At 40.7% G+C, this 15592-nt stretch overlaps 1 long non-coding RNA gene across 1 annotated transcript in view; it reads left to right on the top strand.

The window, feature by feature from the left end:
* The first annotated feature begins 12967 nt into the window (after window positions 1-12967).
* The window catches only part of LOC138798831 (uncharacterized), a 28282-nt gene continuing 25657 nt past the window's right edge, over window positions 12968-15592 (top strand). Inside the window, exon 1 of the long non-coding RNA XR_011364177.1 lies at window positions 12968-13053. This is a non-coding gene — a long non-coding RNA (uncharacterized lncRNA). The remainder of the gene's footprint in view (window positions 13054-15592) is intronic.

Here is a 15592-nt window from a genome sequence, read left to right as displayed (position 1 = left end):
GATTTATTTTTCTAGTTTTATTAAAAAAGCTATTTTCTAATACTGGAATACCCCTTTGAATTTCCAGTGCTGTCTAATCCTATATATTTAAGAACTGATAAGTTTGCCTTTAGAATCTAAGAATGTGGCAATACTGAAGCAGAGCATTAGGCGAGAAGCCTCTATATGACATCATCATTGTTCACTATTGACATAAAGGCTGCGGAATCTTAGTGGTTTAAAACAATACTTTGGTTATCCTAACCAGAACTTAGTATAGATCAGTTTATTAACTTGTGGAGGTCTGACGTCCAAGACGTCCAAGACTTCCTCTGATTGACACAATAAATGGGTCATCTTGGCACACGTTATCTTCCTCTTCATAGGCCCAATGACTCATCTATATAACAGTCTATGTTTGGTATTGCAGCTCACCCTGGTAAGGGGAATTCAATATGATGATCAGCAGGGATCAGCCAAATCCCTCAAATTTGACAGGACCATTCAATTGTCTAAAGTGTATCGTAGCCTCCAGATTCTCCTTAAAGGACAACTCCCACGGGAAAAAATGTTTTGGCTTATTTAACACACATTACACAGTTATATAACTTTGCAATGTGGTTAAATACCCGGTCTGGCCCCCTTCCCCCACTTTTGGACCCCCCAACCCACCCCCCCACCCCCCGGAAGTTAAAGAATGTATACATTACCTATTATGATCTTCACGGTCCTCTTCTCCCGGGCGGCATCTGGTAACGACGACGTCAGAGCCGGAGGCGGTCCGGGTCTTCTTCCTCCTCGGCGTCTTCATAGAGAGTGAATGGGATGGAAAAGGCTGCTGGTGCACATTCGCACCAGCAGCCTTTCCATTGGCTGGAGCGCATCACATGGCTTCCAGCTTGCTCAACCCTGATTGGCTGAGGTTGCTGGAAGCCATGTGATGCGCTCCAGCCAATGAAAAGGCTGCCGGTGCGCAAGCGCACTGGCAGCCTTTTCCATCCCCAGGACCCGGAAGTCAGAGACATCGATGGATGGCGGACGGCGGTGACGGTGAGGCGGACGGCGGGCGAATGGAGTGGCGATCGTCACCGGAGGGATGGTAAGTATGGTGTCTGTGTGTGTCTGTGTTTTTTTTTTTATTTTTTTTGGGGGGGGGGCCCACGGGAGTTGTCCTTTAAGCTGTCAAGGGAGAAAATGGTTGGCCATGTTGAACTTCAACTGCCCAAACCTATTTCTCAGAAAGATAATCCACTACTAAAGTTGTCTGGCAGCAGATTACGACTTGACCACACTAAACGTTCATGTGGATGGGAAGAACCGGGGAGATAGCTGTTGGTCCAATGAACGTTCATCTAACATCTAATGAAGGTATACGGGCAACCTAATAATAAGTCATCAATGTTACGGTCCCGAGAAACTCCTTTATGGGAAAAGCTGTGTGGATGATGTACTGTATCAGACTACATCCTTCAAGGGAGAAAATGGTTGGCCATGTTGGACTTCAATTGCCAAAACCTTTTGTTGTTAAAGAGATAATCGACTACTAGAGCTGCCTGGCAGCAGATCACCACTTGACCACTCTGAACGTTTGTGAGGAGAACTGGGGAGATAGCTGTTGGTCCAATGAATGTTCATCTAACATCGAATGAAAGTATATGGGCAACCTAATGATAAGTCATCAATGTCATGGTCCTGAGGAACTCCTTTATGGGAAGGGTTGTATGGATGATGTACTGTATCAGACTACATCCTTCATTCATTCATAGACGGTTCGGCATGTGGCGAGTTCTGCAAACATATCTTCTATTTTTCCGCTCTAAAACAACAACATTAAAGCCGAGAAGAGAATTTCACAAACTGTCAATTCTTTGACAACATGAGGTCTTCACGGACTCTCCCCACAAGTAACGTCTGCATCCTGGACCAAAGTGAAGCTGTCACATATAATCAATGCTATGACTAGCCGCAGAGACAAGGCTGTTTTTCTTACATCATCAAGAACACAATCATTATTCACTTCCCACTCCGCTCCGAGACAACGAAACGGCAGCTCTGGGATAAAAAAAGGATTAATTAGATCCCACTCACTTTAAATGAAGAACAAGAGCGTGTCACCGGCTGTCAACAGACAAACAGTGCTCCATGTAAGAGCTCCAGAACCTTCAACGAATAGCGAGACGCAATTAGTGGCCGACTGGAAGTATCTGATGTGTAATGCGATGCGGCAATAATTAAGAGACGCAGGTAATGTACTATTGAATTAACTCTGCGGTGGGAGTTGTTTCTTCAAGATGGGTGCCTTCATGGTGTTCAGGAGATGTCACCACGGACCTCGAGGTATAGTTGGTAAAAACTGATGGTTCGGTAACTTGATAGCAATCAAGTTCACACCCTCTAAAAATAAATCTGTCATCGACTAAACAGGTGTAACGGATCAGCCATCTTCCTAATTGGGCGCCATTGCTCATCCTGACCATGCTGCTTGTTGTGTGAAGATGGAAAAAAAATGGCTATAGTAGCCCCTTACTATATTTAAAGTATGTTAAACGTATTGATATCAAGAATCTTATAGCATCATAGATGTATAAGAAGAATGCTTTTCTCCAGTTTCTTAACTTTCAGTCTTTATTAGATTTTTTTTTTTTTTTAATTCACACAAGTTTCAGGTATACACAAGTACCCTTATGGCCCAAGTACCCAAATGACCGCTTTGCGAGCTTCTTGAGATCGGAACAATGGTCTTTAATTCTAGTAGTTTTTGCGGTCGTCCTGACCTCGTTGATCGTTCGCTTCAGAGTGATACCACGGAACGATGAACAACAGATTATCGTTCAAGTAGGTGGGGCGAGTCATTTTTTTCCCATTCTCTCTGCCTCCGGTGGGCATATTTTTCCCGAATGTTTTTTTTAATTATTTTTTTTACTCTTGGCTGGACCTCATGTTCGCTGGAAACATTGCATGCGGAGGGTGCCGCACCGAGAGCCATGTGCCAGCAAGCGGTGTGCGGGTTTACAGCGTGCAAAGCATGGTAGTCTCATTATACGAGGTGCTTCCCCAATTTTTTTTGTTTTATTGCTAATCCTGAACCTGCTCACTCATATCCTTCCTCCTTCTGTTCCCTGCTGCAATGACACCTCTGGCCACTACGGTGCGCATGTGGCCACATTCTCTGGATTTATAGAGGCAGCTTATCCCCACCTGCTGGTGTCTTCTGCAAATCCAGAGTTAACTGTAACTTTTTGAACCCGCTCCATCTGCTCTTCTCTGCCTGAGCATTGTTGCAATTGTGCATTCCAAGATAAAACGTCTGCCTTCTATTCTAGGATTCTCCATGTATCCATGCCTTTTTTTCGGATTATGCCTCCTGCCTTACCCTTGTCTGCACCGCTTGCCTCTCCTGTTGCCAACTCAGATTATTTGACCTGCCTCTGAAGCTATCTGCCCTGACTCTTCACCTCTCTATGATTTCTGTCTCATCTCTTTTCCCATGGACCAGCTACTGCGCACACGGGGACCACACTTGTAGAGTGACCTGGTGTCCTCCTCTAGCCGCAGTCCAATCCATCTTCTGCATCCTGGAGCGGGATAAAGGTTGAAGACCAAGAGGGCAGTTAGACTCTGATCCCTCCAATTAAACACCTCCAAGAGACCTGACCTGATTTTCTGGGGCAATACATAAGCTTTTGCCCACCCTAAATTTTTTTCCCCAATGTCCAAACATAAGGATCACTTTTGCAGCCATGAGTAAGGCAATGTGTGTGTACCCGAAACACGCTGGTGAACACCTTTCGTTTAATAAGTCTGTTACTATTACCCATGGGTCCTTGCAAGTGTCACACAAGCTTCTGATATAAGAAATGTATGAGAACTGGTTGGTGCTGATGTCCCTCTTCTCTTCTCTGCCATCTCTTCTAAAATATTATATGGCAGACAAATATAGTGTGCATATAGTACTGTGTGAATTGTAAGGTGTGCTCATGATGGGGAGTGTTACAGTGTATCTGTATATGAGCCATCCAGAACCTTCTCCGTGACAGCCGTCTCATAGGATTTAGTCTATGAGACAAACATGTGGTGATGCCTTTTATTGTAATTCGGTGCAGACAACTTTACAGCAGTCTCCTCCCTATCATCACAGATAGAACAGGCAGAATCAACTACACCTAGTGGGGAGAATGAAAACTGCAGGATCCTAGGATTATTATATAATATAGGTTTTAGACACAGCTGCAGCAATGACCGGCTGGGAGCATTGGCGCCACTATATAATAAATGGCGTCAAGGCCATCGTTGGTCATTATTTATGTGGGGGTTCAAGGTGTCAGCCCCCCACTAATCGGACATTGATTTCCTATCCTGTGGATAGATGCCAAGAAAACCCCTTTAAGCCTTTCACGTTTTACAGGTTGTTTTATAGCCCTGTTGTCAGATGCCAGAAATCCCCTTTAAGCGAGTACAAGCTCTATTAATACAGCACTTTTGGATTACATTGCAATCCTTATTTTTACACACGTTTTAATAGCCATTGGAATCAATTTCCCATTTCTGTGGCCCAGATGCGTCAGCACTAGCGTACAGTTTTTTTTTTATTTCTAGGGAGACCGTGTTACATTTTAGCAATGTCAATTAACAAATTGCAAAACCGCCGCTATTAATCTCCCATTTATTCTTACAGTCAGCAAATACAGTTAAAAGTGTAAATTGCATTAACATAGGAACAGACTGGAAAGGAAATTAAATAGTGTTGACAGACTCCGAATTTTGAATACTAAACACAACGTGCGGTTACAACCTCGTTTGCTGTCTTCAAAGGACATTATAAAGGAGATATAAAAAGTAGGCGCGCAGCGGAGGGAGCGTTACCTCGTGAACCCGGATCAGCATGTCTGGGAGACCTCACCGTGGGATTCGAGGATATTTATACCGAATGGGTGGCGGTAAAGTTGTCTCCTTTTCAAGTTCAATAAAAGTTTCAGTTCAGCAAGAAAAAGAAAAAAAAACATAAGAAAAATGGTTCCTCATCTGTTTTCGTGGAACTTTTTTAAATTTTCTTTATACAGCAGCTTATAGGGAAGAGCCTGGTACAAACACTTTAAGAGACTCTTAACCACTATGTGCACCAAGTATTCTGGTGTTTTGTTTTTTTTATGTGATCTGAGCCCCTTTAAGAACTTAAGTGTGGGTGTAACTACTGACTTGGCACCTCCCACAGCTATACCCCTGCTTTATCAAAGTAGATCACTATGGACTGGAACTTTTATTAGATGTTAAACATGCTGCCTACCAGCTCTTGAAACTACAATTTCCATCATGTAAATAAGTAGCGCTGTGGCCTTAAACGTAGCGAGGGCTAATTGTTTAAATATCCATTGCCCAGAACCTCCACCACCATGTCAACACAGGAATGGGTCGGCGCTGACCAAGATGATGCAGCACAGGGAAGAATAGAGAGGCGTAGCAGGTCTAGGGCACAGTTGTTCTAGGCCCCGCCTCTTTGACACCACTCCTCCAGATTAAAAGAGTGTTTGTATGAAAGGGACAGCACCAGGAGATATTTGGACCCTGATTCCAGACAGATGGGGAAAGATGGATAGATAGATAGATAGATAGATAGATAGATAGATAGATAGATAGATAGAAGATAGATAGGTAGATAGATAGATAGATAGATAATAGATAGATAAATAGATAGATAGATAGATAGATAGATAGATAGATAGATAGATAGATAGTAGATGGATAGTTAGATAGATAGATAGATAGGAGATAGATAGTTAGATAGATAGATAGATAATAAATAGGAGATAGATAGATAGATAGATAGATAGATAGATAGATAGATAGATAGGTAGATAGATCGATAGATAGATAGATAGATAGATAGATAATAGATAGATAGATAGATAGATAGATAGGAGATAGATAGATAGATAGATAAAAGATAGATAGGTAGATAGATCGATAGATAGATAGATAGATAGATAGATAGATAGGAGATAGATAGATAGATAGATAGATAGGAGATAGATAGATAGATAGATAGATAGATAGATAGTAGATGGATAGTTAGATAGATAGATAGATAGATAGATAGATAGATAGGAGATAGATAGTTAGATAGATAGATATATAATAAATAGGAGATAGATAGATAGATAGATAGATAGATAGATAGATAGATAGATAGGAGATAGATATATAGTAGATGGATAGTTAGATAGATAGATAGATAGATAGATAGGAGATAGATAGATAGATAGATAGATAGATAGATAGATAGATAGATAGATAATAAATAGGAGATAGATAGATAGATAGATAGATAGATAGATAGATAGATAGATAGATAGTAGATGGATAGACATTGACAGATAGAAGATAGATAGACAGAATAGATCAATTTTTTTTAGTTATAACTTTAATAAAAACTTAATATTCTGAATAGTCGGCGTTTAATCTGCAATCAGCCATTTCCTTGTATGTTTTGAAAGCAGAAGAGTAAGGAGGAGGCCGAGTGTGATAGCGGATGATGGGCAGAGAACAGTGCAAGTGTAATTAACTGTCTTCATATTAATTAAGTCTATAAAAAAAATGAGTAGCAGCATATGTTCCAAGTGGTATCAGTTTAGATTGGGCTTCATAATAAAAAATAATAAATAATAAAAAGGTAGATATATAGGAGATAGATAGATAGATAGATAGATAGATAGATAGATAGATAGAAAGATAGATAGGAGATAGATAGATAGATAGATAGATAGATAGATAGCAGATACATAGATAGATAGATAGATAGATAGGAGATAGATGATACATAGATAGATAGATAGATAGATAGATAGATAGATGATTGATAGATAGATAGATAGATAGATAGATGATTGATAGATAGATAATAGATAGATAGATAGATAGATAGATAGATAGATAGATGATAGATAGATAGGAGATAGATAGATAGATAGATAGATAGATAGATAGATAGATAGGAGATAGATAGATAGATAGATAGATAGATAGATGATAGATAGATAGATAGATAGATAGATAGATAATAGATAATAGATAGATAGATAGATATTAGATAGAAAGATAGATAGATAGATAGGAGATAGATAGATAGATAGATAGATAGATAGATAGATAGATAGAATAATATGGAGTTCTAGCTATAACTTGTTGGGTCACACTTCCTTATATACATCTTTCCCAGAATCCTTCCCAGGCAGGGAGTCCCATTGGCGCCCCCCACAGTAGGTGCCTATCATCCCTCCTGGTTACATTGCCCGGGTGCGCTGCATCCAATGTCATTACATTCTATTATCACACACGCCGGCTCCTCCACACCAGATTTGATTCATAATCGTCACTTGAGACAAGATAATCTCAGAAGCATCTCTGTTCTGGAGCGGAGGGTGATTTGCCCCAGCGGTTTAATGCATGTATTCTTTCTTATCCAAGACGCAGATAATCATCATTGGAGGATGCACAGACGAGGAATTAATCATTCCATGAAATGTCATCATGGCATTTTCATCTTTACTGTTTATTCTACAACTTATGGTGTGTAGTGCCGAATGCCACATCACTCAGCTCTACTGACACTCACAGCTGAAGGGGAACATCACTTCTAGTGCCGTTCAGTCTAAACAATAATAATTTTATACAATTGTTACATGATGCCAACAAAGATACAGAAAATCACAGACGTTAGATTGGGGTCTCAACCTGGACCACGTAAATGGGCTGCACCCAGAAACAATTACAGTCACTGGGCTGCATCCCTTTCCATGTTGATACAATAGATTGTTGGTAATCAATTTGTTACAATAATAACGCCCCCTGAGCCCCCACACTGTAATACTTCCCCTGTGCCCCTATACTGTAATGGTATCCCTTGAGTCCCCATACTGTAATAGTGTCCCATGTGCCCCTGTACTGTAATAGTGCCCCCTGTGCCCCCATACTGTAATGCTTCCCCTGTGCCCCTATACTGTAATGGTACCCCTTGAGACCCCATACTGTAATAGTGCCCCATGTGCCCCTGTACTGTAATAGTGCCCCCTGTGCCCCCATACTCTAATACTGCTTCTGTACTGTAATAGTGCCACTGCCTCCTGTACCTCCATGCTGTAATATTGCCCCCTGAGCCCCTGTACTGTAATAGTGCCCCTGAGCCCCTGTACTGTAATAGTGCCCTCGGGGCCCCCATACTGTAGAAGTGCCCCCTGAGCCCACACACTGTATTAGTGCCCCCTGAGCACCTATACTGTAATATTGCCCCATACCCCTATACTATATTAGTGCCCCTGTACTGTAATAGTGCCACCTGAGCGCCCAAACTGTAATAATGCCCCCATGCCCCTATAGTGTAAAAGTGCCCCCCCTAAGCCCCACACTGTAATAGTGCCCCCTGTGCCCCTAGACAGCCGCAGCGGGGGAGCGAGGTGCTAGGTGAGTTGTGGTTTGTTTTTTATCTGGGGGCCATCTATAAGGGGAGAGCGCACAGGGGCTATATACTACAGGGGGGGCCTCACAGGGGGCTATATACTACAGGGGGAGAGCACAGGGGGGCTCCACTACTGGGGGAACCTCACAGGGGGCTAATTGGACCGTATTCGGGGCGGGTAGGAGGTCTGACCAGGGGTCCGGACAGCTGGCCTCCGCGGTCTGGGTTCGGACCGCGGTCCGCCAGTTGTGGACCCCTGCTTTATACAGCGATCGCTTATCTGACTGCCGGGAGAAAGGTAAGAGACCTCCAGCACTCAGAACCCCCGCATTACACTACGAGGGTCCCGGTCACACAGTGACAGGAGTGAAGCTCTGTGTCACATGATCAGTTGGGCTCATAATGTAAGTCTATGGAGCCTGACTGATTATGCTAACACAGAGCGGGGAGAGGACACACGGCAGCACTGTCCTCTATCCGCTCATTCTCCCAACCAGTACAGGTGTAAACATTTAGACCTGGACCCATCAAAACTTTTAAAATGTCTCTATGACAGCCTGGTCAAAAATATCTATGAAGACAGTGACACTTTAAAGTGACGGCAGTCACATTACCATCAGCTTCATTTCTTCTGGTAACAATGTGTCGTCTATCGAACAATGATTTCCGCTGAGTTAATTAACAATTCTAAACGTTTCGTCACTTGTAAAGAATAGAGATAAGTGTTGTGTGGGGCCCGGCTATAGTCACAGCCGTCATTCATTAGTTGGATCAGTGCTAAATATGAGACCGCACTGATAGTATATACTGTATATCTAATAATAATGACTGCACTAATAACCCAAAATATGTCACTCAGTGACGCCATAGCCTAAAGTGGGAGCTAATAGATGGATGATCTAACTCCAGCACAATAGTAATAATGCAGAGTATAATGAATGGAAAACCTAAAGATATAAGGAGGAAGAAATAATATTAATATCTGTCTGTTTATGCTGGTTTGTGATGACAACTATTATAATACATAGATAGATAGATAGATAGATAGATAGATAGATAGATAGATAGATAGGAGATAGATAGATAGATAGATAGATAGATAGATAGATAGATAGATAATAGATAGATAGGAGATAGATAGATGATAGATAGATAGATAATAGATAGATGGAAAGGAGATAGATAGATAGATAGATGGATAGATAGATAGATAGATAGATAGATAGATAGATAGATAGATAGATAGATAGATAGGAGATAGATGGATAGATAGATAGATAATAGATAGATAGGAGATAGATAGATAGATAGATAGATAGAAGATAGATAGATAATAGATAGGAGATAGATAGATAATAGATAGGAGATAGATAGGAGATAGATAGATAATAGATAGATAGGAGATAGATAGATAGATAGATAGATAGATAGATAGAAGATAGATAGATAGATAGATAGATAGATAGATAGATAGAAGATAGATAGATAGATAGATGATAGATAGATAGGAGATAGATAGATAGATAGATAGATAGATAGATAGATAGGAGATAGATAGATAGATAGATAGATAGATGATAGATAGATAGATAGATAGATAGATAGATAGATAATAGATAATAGATAGATAGATAGATAGATAGATAGATAGAAGATAGATAGATAGATAGATAGATAGATAGAAGATAGATAGATAGATAGATAGATAGATAGATAGATAGAAGATAGATAGATAGATAGATAGATAGATAGATAGGAGATAGATAGATAGGAGATAGATAGATAATAGATAGATAGGAGATAGATAGATAGATAGATAGATAGATAGATAGATAGATAGAAGATAGATAGATAGATAGATAGATAGATAGATAGAAGATAGATAGATAGATAGATAGGAGATAGATAGATAATAGATAGATAGATAGATAGATAGATAGATAGATAGATAGATAGATAGGAGATAGATAGGAGATAGATAGATAGATAGATAGATAGATAATAGATAGATAGATAGATAGATAGATAGATAGATAGATAGATAGGAGATAGATAGATAGATAGATAGATAATAGATAGATAGGAGATAGATAGATAGGAGATAGATAGATAATAGATAGATAGATAGATAGATAGATAGATAGATAGATAGATAGATAATAGATAGAAAGATAGATAGATAGATAGATAGATAGGAGATAGATAGATAGATAGATAGATAATAGATAGATAGATAGGAGATAGATAGATAGATACTGTAGATAGATAGAAGATAGATAGATAATAGGAGATAGATAGATAGATAGATAGATAGATAGATAGATAGATAGATAATAGATAGATGATAGATAGATAGATAATAGATAGATAGATAGATAGATAGATAGATAGATAGATAGATAGATAGATAGAATAATATGGAGTTCTGTTTAAACTTGTTTAAACGTTATACATTACCTATCCAGGCTGCAGGGCTCCTCTTCCTCTCTGCTTCTCCCAGGGTCCGCGCACTTCAACTTTAGAGTGGCTGACAGGCCACTCAGCCAATCACTGGCCGCGGCGGTCCTGGCCAGTGATTGGCTGAGTGGTCTGTGAGCTGTGACAGGCCACTCTGAAGCTGGTGCACGCGGACCCTGGGAGAAGCAGAGAGGAAGAGGAGCCCTGCAGCCTGGATAGGTAATGTATATCGCCAGTCGCCGGCCGCGCACCGCTACGTGTAATAGTTGGTGTCCTACAATTATAGGTCTGAACCTATATTAACGATCAGCCGATGACAACGATCATCGGCTGATCGTTGTCTTTATTACACAGAACGATAATCGGCCGAATCGGGCTCATTCGGATGATTATCGTTCCGTGTAATAGTACCCTTAGACATAGTGGATCTTTGAAAGAAAGAATTAAAGAGGTAGTGCGGCGCTAAACAATTATTCACAAAATAACACACATTACAAAGTTATACAACTTTGTAATGTATGTTATGTATGTGAATGGCCCCCTTGCCCATGTCCCCCCCCACCCACGCCAGACCCGTAAGTGTGATGCACTATACTCACCTGATTCATGTCGACAACCTGTCCTCCATCTTGGGATAATGATGTCATCTTCGGGCGGCCGGCCGAACCGCTTCATCCGCCCCTCGTGCCGGCACCCCCTCTGCCGCGTCATCAGCAGCTCAGCCGCGATTGGGTGATCATACCTGTGCGTGCGTGGGGGGAAACACGGGGAAGGGGCCATTCACATACATAACATACATTACAAAGTTGTATAACTTTGTAATGTGTGTTATTTTGTGAATAATTGTTTAGCGCCGCACTACCCTTTAATATAAGTACTGTCATATTTTTGGGGAAACACGACAGATTGATAGATAAATAGGGGGAGACTTATCAAACATGGTGTAAAGTGAAACTGGCTCAGTTGCCCCTAGCAACCAATCAGATTCCACCTTTCATTCCTCACGGACTCTTTGGAAAATGAAAGGTGGAATCTGATTGGTTGCTAGGGGCAACTAAGCCAGTTTCACTTTACACCATGTTTGATAAATCTCCCCCATAGTATCCAAAAAGGCAGCAGCACACTTATATATAGGTGTATACATCGGTCATTGGTTAACCTCTTAGGTTACATATGACGTACCCGGGTACGACCCCGCTGTGAACCGTCACGGTCCCGGGTGCCGCGTGTAGCCCGGGACCGCGGCTATTAGCGGGCACGGTACAATCGCCATGCCCGCTAATCAGGTAATCGGAGGCGGGAGGCTGTGAAAGTTGACAGCTGCATCCGATTACCTTATGCAGCCGTTCCCTGGTGTCTAGTGGCGGAGATTGCGATCTCCGTGTCAGTTACCTGCCAGGGTCTTCGCCAAAATGGCGCTGACTCCAGCTGGGCACTTGGTTGTTTTCGGCTGCAGCAGCTGAAAGCAATCAAGTGCCGATCTCATCGATCTATGCAGTATAACTATATAAGGCATAGATCAATGGGAGATCAGAGTGCAATTCAACTCCACTACACTCGCTTCAGTGGAACTGAGCTGCAAAACCCCAAACCCAAAATGGGGACAAGAGTGGTAATGTTTCTGGAAGAAGGCGGACATGTTTTTCTTATGGATAAAAGAAAATGTATTCCAGCAGTCCAATAAAATCCGGTATTTATTGTGTTAATTCCATAAAATCGTTACATACAAAAAACATAGAAAAATCTAGACGCGTTTCAGCCCGCTCTGAGCCTTGATCGCAGCATATAACAAAAAGTGTGTTCAAATTCTGTGCAGTGCCCCCGCAGGTGAGAGGAAGCATTACATGGAGCCCAGACTGGGTCTTCCGGAGCTCGAGAGATTTTTTTTTTTTATTCCCCTTTCTAGCTGATTTTTCTCCACAAAGGGTTAATTAAATAACAAAATAAATTTGACTCCATAGTTACTCACATACGTGATGCTACCCGGTCTACATTCAGTTGTTGCTTATCAGGCGACTGTACCTGGTAACTATGGAAACGTGTAGGATATTAATCTTGGAACAGTTCTGCATAAAGCAGAGGAGGCAGATGACTTCTCCGGCACTCTGGGGTCTGCAGCGTCCGGGGAAGCAGCCGGTGTCAGTCCAGCCAGCTGACAGTCATTAGAGGTAAAGTGTGACAGAGGCCTGAGGCATGGAGGCTGATGTCCTCCCCGGGAGCAGGGAGCAGTGCACAGCCTGGACCAAGAGAAAAATATACCCAGAAAGGATCAATGCTAAATATTCAATAAGACCGCACCGATAGTATATAGTGTATATCTAATAATAATAATGACTGCGCTAATAACCCAAAATATGTCACTCAGTGACGCCATAGCCTAAAGTGGGAACTAATAGATGGATAATCTAACTTTAGCACAATAATAATAATAATAATAATAATAATAATAATAATCCAGAGTATAATGAATAAAAAACCTAAAAGTGGAAAGAGAAAAAGAGGCCGAAGGGAAGAAATAATAATAATAATAATAATAATTATAATAATAATTATAATAATAACAACAAAAATAATAATAATAAATATTTAGATAGATAGATAGATAGATAGATAAATGATAGCTATGAGATAGATAGAGAGATAGATAGATAGATAGATAGATAGATAGATAGATAGGAGATAGATAGATAGATAGATAGATAGATAGATAGATAGATAGAGAGAGAGATAGATAGATAGATAGATAGATAGATAGATAGATAGATAGATAGATAAATAGAAGATAATAGATAGATAGATAATAGATAGATAGATAGATAGATAGAAAATAGATAGATAGATAGAAGATAATAGAAGATAATAGATAGATAGATAGATAGATATGAGCGTATGTCAGCAGCACAATATATATGAGGTGGGTGCCAGTAGTAGTTCCAACCACGAACCTCCAATATACTATAGTAAATCCAACGGCACTCCAAGATATGTTGAAATCCAAAGATGTGATTTATTCACGTGGTTAAATCATGTTGCAGCACAGCAAACAAAGAGGCAACGTTTCTGTGGCCTCACGCCACCATTTTCAAGCCAAAGAAAGTGAGCACATCACACACTTAAATACAAGAGGGTTACACCCTAGGGTGTTCCCCATTGGTGAAAACATATGTCCATCACAGTGGTTATACAAATCTACATCTGGTGTGTTAAGTGAATATAATGTAAAAGAAACATCGTATCGTGCCATATAAAATATAATATACAGTGTACTCAAGTGACCCCAAGTGAACAAGTAAATAATTTACAATTTTTTATCTATGGGAAACGTCCCAATGAAAATCCATATATCATATTCATATAAAAGTCATTGAGAAGGTCTTAAATCATGTAGATCAGTCCATAAAAGTCCGCCTGAAAAAGCAAATATCGCACTGTTTCAGGATCCATTTCGGGAACTTCATCGGCCGCTAGAGCTTCTGTGGTTACATCTTGTAGCGTCCCTGTCTCCAAGCAACAGCTGACGTCAGGAGTAGCGCTCCAAATAGACGTACCTCGGTATCGGTTGCAAGTTAAGGTAAATTAGCCACCATAAGAGGCAGCAAAAAATGTTACCAGTGTCGCTTAGCTCTGCAGTAGATTAGCCACCATAGCCGTCAGCAGACTTGGCCACCATAGCAGGCAGCAGAAAATGATATCAGTTTCGCTGGATACAGCTCAGACGATGCGTCTTCGGTGGTTGCGGTATTTCCTTTTTTCCATACTTCTCTGCTACTGGGTGATTATGGCGGCCTGTCGGGCCCCACGGCTATATGATTCCCCGGAGCTGGGTGATTATATTCCACTGCAGAGTAAAGCGAAACTGATATCATTTTCTGCTGCCTGCTATGGTGGCCAAGTCTGCTGACGGCTATGGTGGCTAATCTACTGCAGAGCTAAGCGACACTGGTAACATTTTTTGCTGCCTCTTATGGTGGCTAATTTACCTTAACTTGCAACCGATACCGAGGTACGTCTATTTGGAGCGCTACTCCTGACGTCAGCTGTTGCTTGGAGACAGGGACGCTACAAGATGTAACCACAGAAGCTCTAGCGGCCGATGAAGTTCCCGAAATGGATCCTGAAACAGTGCGATATTTGCTTTTTCAGGCGGACTTTTATGGACTGATCTACATGATTTAAGACCTTCTCAATGACTTTTATATGAATATGATATATGGATTTTCATTGGGACGTTTCCCATAGATAAAAAATTGTAAATTATTTACTTGTTCACTTGGGGTCACTTGAGTACACTGTATATTATATTTTATATGGCACGATACGATGTTTCTTTTACATTATATTCACTTAACACACCAGATGTAGATTTGTATAACCACTGTGATGGACATATGTTTTCACCAATGGGGAACACCCTAGGGTGTAACCCTCTTGTATTTAAGTGTGTGATGTGCTCACTTTCTTTGGCTTGAAAATGGTGGCGTGAGGCCACAGAAACGTTGCCTCTTTGTTTGCTGTGCTGCAACATGATTTAACCACGTGAATAAATCACATCTTTGGATTTCAACATATCTTGGAGTGCCGTTGGATTTACTATAGTAGATAGATAGATAGATAGATAGATAGCAGATGATGATAAATTTACTTTTTTTGTGTAAAAATATATTCATATCTGGTGCCAATATTAATCTCACATTTATACATAAACAT

This window comes from Dendropsophus ebraccatus, chromosome 8 (genome assembly GCF_027789765.1).
Source record: "Dendropsophus ebraccatus isolate aDenEbr1 chromosome 8, aDenEbr1.pat, whole genome shotgun sequence".
Classification (NCBI taxonomy): Eukaryota; Metazoa; Chordata; class Amphibia; order Anura; family Hylidae; genus Dendropsophus; species Dendropsophus ebraccatus.
Note: the sequence above shows the minus strand (reverse complement) of the source record. Positions and strands in the feature narration are given on the sequence as shown.